Source organism: Salvelinus namaycush, chromosome 37 (genome assembly GCF_016432855.1).
Source record: "Salvelinus namaycush isolate Seneca chromosome 37, SaNama_1.0, whole genome shotgun sequence".
In the NCBI taxonomy this organism is placed as follows: domain Eukaryota; kingdom Metazoa; phylum Chordata; class Actinopteri; order Salmoniformes; family Salmonidae; genus Salvelinus; species Salvelinus namaycush.
Genome location: NC_052343.1, coordinates 27,061,891 through 27,067,318, shown reverse-complemented (window position 1 = coordinate 27,067,318; position 5,428 = coordinate 27,061,891).

Sequence of the window (5,428 nt, the reverse complement as noted above, 5' to 3'; positions counted from 1 at the left end):
GGGAACAAAATAGGGGGGGGGGGGGGACAAGTTGAATGTGTATGGGGGAGTGTGTATTCAGTGCATGTGTGTGGTGTATACATTCTAGTATGCACAAATGGCATGCAGAGATGCACATTTCCTGACCTTGCCTTACAGAGAGAGTTCAGATTTCTTTGTTCTCTATCAAAGCTGTCCTAGAACAGTTCTAGTTCTATATCAGAACTATCAAAGCTGTCCTAGAACAGTTCTAGTTCTATATCAGAACTATCAAAAATGTCCTAGAACAGTTATAGTTCTATATCAGAACTATCAAAACTGTACTAGAACAGTTCTAGAACTATTTCAGAGGGAGCCACACCCTCATGCAAATGTAGATCCCCTTCCGTATTGGAACCTCCGTCCTTCCCTGTAATGCCTTAAAGTACAACTCCTGTGACCTTTCCCTTTCTGTCTTATATAAGAAGCCTAAACCTGCGACTCTGCAAATCTCCATTCACCAGAGGCTGGTGGGAGGAGCTATAGGAGGACGGGCTCATTGTAAAGACTGGAATGGAATTAATGGAACGGTATCAAACCCATACAAAACCCCATGTTTGACTCCGTTCTATTTATTCCACTCCAGCCATGACAATGAGCCCGTCCTCATATAGCTCCTCCCACCAGCCTCCTCTGCCATCCAGGTATATCAGAGGGGACCGTCCACTACAGGAAAAACAAAGCAAAGCTGATGAGCATACTGTGGTGTTAGTTAAGTTTGTATTGGTGTGTATGAAATATCTGTGAACAAAGGAAGTTTATTAGCAATCCCATGGAGATGATTACTCCTAGAATAAACCAGTAAAGTTAGATCAACACTGAAATAAATATAAAGCTCATTGAGTCCTTTTACACGGGTATTCCACAATAGTAGGATAGACGGGACTGTTGAACAGTAGCCATCATGGTGTATAGTGCATTTGCCTGTTTTTCTTAGCAAAAAGGGTGCATGATGATGATGATGCTAGATTATGAAGTTGCAACACAGTGAACACGAGACTGTTGCTTGATCAAGTTTCATGTATGTTGTCACGGAATCCTCTGAAAGTCTCACAAAGATCCAGAATGCTGGTTGTTTTCAGCAAATAGTCACTAGTTCCACATGTGTAAACTGCCTTTTTACATAGCTCTGTTGTAGTCGGTTTTAATTGATATAATTGTGAGTAGATTCTGATGCGTTATGCAGCTGCAGAAAATCAACACTAGATCGGATTCTATCTCTTAGATAAAGATTGCTGTTTAAAGGAACAAGATGTACTTGTCTTGCTGGTGCTATTTACCACATGACAAGCAGATAATTTCCATAGGAGACAGTTATAATCTTTAACAGACAACATAAACTCAGTAAATGATTGATTACCATCTTGAGGATTTAGCTAGTCCCAGACAAGGCTGTGCCTCCCAACTCATCATTGCTTACATTTCAGAAATGGCTTTCTCAATGGGATGTAGCCTATACAGTTGAAGTCGGAAGTTTACATACACTTAGGTTGGAGTCATTAAAACTAGTTTTTCAACTACTCCACAAATTTCTTGTTAACAAACTATAGTTTTGGCAAGTCAGTTAGGACATCTACTTTGTTGCATGACACAAGTAATTTATCCAACAATTGTTTACAGACAGATTATTTAACTTATAATTCACTGTATTACAATTCCAGTGGGTCAGAGGTTTACATAAACTAAGTTGACTGTGCCTTTAAACAGCTTGGGAAATTATGTAATGGCTTTCGAAGCTTCTGATAGGCTAATTGACATAATTTGAGTCAATTGGAGGTGTACCTGTGGATGTATTTCAAGGCCTACCTTCAAACTCAGTGCCTCTTTGCTTGACAGCATGGGAAAATCAAAAGAAATCAGCCAAGACCTCAGAAAAAAAGTCTGGTTCATACTTAGGAGCAATTTCCAAATGCCTAAAGGTACCACGTTCATCTGTACAAACAATAGTATACAAGTATAAACACCATGGGACCACGCAGCTGTCATACCGCTCAGGAAGGTGCCAAAAGTGCAAATCAATCCCAGAACAACAGCAAAGGACCTTATGAAGATGCTGGAGGAAACCGGTATAAAAGTATCTATATCCACAGTAAAACGAGTCCTATATCGACATAAACTGAAAGGCCGCTCAGCAAGGAAGAAGCCACTGCTCCAAAACCGCCATAAAAAAGCCAGACTACGGTTTGAAACTGCACATGGGGACAAAGATTGTACTTTTTGGAGAAATGTCCTCTGGTCTGATGAAACAAAAATAGAACTGTTTGGCCATAATGACCATCGTTATGTTTGGAGGAAAAAGGGGGGGGTTTGCAAGCCGAAGAACACCATCCCAACCGTGAAGCATGGGGTGGCAGCATCATGTTGTGGGGGTGCTTTGCTGCAGGAGGGACTGGTGTACTTCACAAAATAGATGGCATCATGCTTCACCTGCTGACCTGCTGTTTTCAACTCTCTAGAGACAGCAGGAGCGGTAGAGATACTCTCAATGATTGGCTATGAAAAGCCAACTGACATTTACTCCTGAGGTGCTGACTTGTTGCTCCCTCGACAACTACTGTGATTATTATTATTTGACCATGCTGGTCATTTATGAACATTTGAACTTCTTGGCCATGTTCTGTTATAATCCCCACCTGGCACAGCCAGAAGAGGACTGGCCACCCCTCATAGCCTGGTTCCTCTCTAGGTTTCTTCCTAGGTTTTGGCCTGTCTAGGGAGTTTTTCCTAGCCACTGTGCTTCTACACCTGCATTGTTTGCTGTTTGGGGTTTTAGGCTGGGTTTCTTTACAGCACTTTGATATATCAGCTGATGTAAGAAGGGCTATATAAATACATTTGATTTGATCATGAGGAAGGAAAATTGTTGATATATTGAAGCAACATCTCAAGACATCAGTCAGGAAGTTAAAGCTTGGTCGCAAATGGGTCTTCCAAATGGACAAATGACCCCAAGCATACTTCCAAAGTTGTGGCAAAATGGCTTAAGGACAACAAAGTAAAGTTATTGGAGTGGCCATCACAAAGCCCTGACCTCAATCCCATAGAAAATTTGTGGGCAGAACTGAAAAATCGTGTGCGAGCAAGGAGGCCTACAAACCTGACTCAGTTACACCAGCTCTTGTCAGGAGGAATGGGCCAAAATTCACCCAACTTATTGTGGGAAGCTTGTGGAAGGCTACCCGAAATGTTTGACCCAAGTTTAAAAATGTAAAGGCAATGCTACCAAATACTAATTAAGTGTATGTAAACTTCTGACCCACTGGGAATGTGATGAAAGCTGAAATAAATAATTATTTCTACTATTATTCTGACATTTCACATTCTTAAAATAAAGTGGTGATCCTAACTGACCTTAAACAGGGAATGTTTACTAGGATTAAATGTCAGGAATTGTGAAAAACTGAGTTTAAATGTATTTGGCTGTATGTAAACTTCCAACTTCAACTGTACCTAGTATGTCTATGTTGAACGGGTGTTTTAGTTAACCTCAAAAACATGATTCTTATGTAATTGTGACCGGAACAAATTTAATATGTCAGGAATTTAATCTCATGAGCATGTATCAATCAGTTATGCCATGTTTGACTGCTCGGGGCTGTTTGGTCCACAGTACCCCTGCCGCTTGATATGGATTAGTCATGTCTGAGTAATTCAAGGCCTCTGTGTTCTCTTGCCTGCTAATTTTAGGCCCTGTTCAAATACTTTCAGATGCAGCCCTTCCTCCTAACCTTTACTCCTTCCTCTGAGTAATCCCTGATATCACAAGACTTGATTGGTGAAGGCTGTGTGATATAATCCATGCTGATGCAGTGTCGCTAATTAGTTAATTTCAGTGATTTACTTTAAGGAAGGGAAATATTTCATTTCAAACGGGGCCTTGGTCCCTAGACCAAAGCTGTCCATCCCTGGTCATGCAAGGTAAATTGACAGGATATACACCAAGCTTCCTTCTATCTATGGTCTGAGGATAAAACATTTCACAAGACTGGATGGTGGTTCTCGGGCTGGTGTCAGTGCATTATGACAAATAATTACAAAACTATTCACTCTCAATTTTAAGAGACTCGCTGTGACAATTGAAACCTGATGTACTGCTCAGTGTCTGTGACCAGGGTCCTACAACCGGGATTTCGGGAAAACTTTCAATAAATTCCCTGGTTAACTGAATTTTGCAACCCGAGGTGTGACCCCTTGCTAATGCCAGTAAGATGTATTGTCTATAGATGGATTGGCCTGTAATAAACTTGTAATTATTACTAAAATGAAAATATATACATATAATGTACAGTTCATAGTTATATATTGTTTTTAAAATGTTTTTTCCTTAAAATAATAAATGTATCTTGTAAACTTGTCTATCTTTAGAAAATGTTATTTTCCTTGCATCGACCCCCCCCCCAGGAGTACCCAACATGTTTTTGTTGTTTATGGAAAGACTCGGCGTATCTGTTTAGTACATGTGGCATTGATTTGCTTTAACAGAGGAAAAATAATCCTACCGACAACATTCTTACCATATTTATCTGGAAGATCATTGTTTGAAACGTGACTTAATAACAAAGTCTAGCCCTAGTGCCTGTCCGCTGATTTAATAAGTGTCAGTTCGCTGATAAACAAGGAAGCTGATGCCTCAGAACCTTTTCCTCCATCCCCCTCTCTCCCTCTCCTCTGACTAATCTACCCCTGCCACAGTGTCTTGTTATTGCCACCCCCTTGCTCCTCCTCCTCTTCCCATGGCCTCCCTCCTTCCTCTCTTCTTTGAAGTAGGCTCTCCTTCCTTTTGATATCTGATCCCTGAACCAGCCTGAAACTCATATGTCTGTCTTTGTTGTATCTCAGAGAGCCTGATCGAATACATTGAAATGCTACCTTCCTTAGGTAATCACTGAATTGACAAGGTTGGATTGCAAACACGTGACAGGGAGGGAACCTTGCCTTCTCACAATACGATCATTTCTGGATCACCTGAAGAAAGGGAGGAGAAAGGATGTGTTTACCCTTTCTGGACACTCATACATGGTGGGGGTCTTTATAAAGACCAATGTCTCATCCTTTTGTGTTGGACATTTGTCAGGCAAAAACCTACCAAAAGCATATGTTTTCCCTAGGTCCAAATTGTATTAGGAGTTACTTGGCACTCCAGAGTACATTACATAATCATGTAGCTGCCCATGTGATCTGCAGGTCTGCCCTGTGAGAGGTCACATCTCCTGACCTTTTCTCAGTGATGATAAGGAAGTAAGTGCTGAACATTGTCCCTCACCTAATCATTAAAGGCCTAGTGCAGTCAAAAACTAGTTTTTTTGGTGTTTTACATATATTTCCAAGCTGAAGTTGGAATAATACTGTCAAAATTTGGATAATGCCCTTTTAGTGAAAGAGCTGTTTGAAAATACTGCAAAAAATTTCA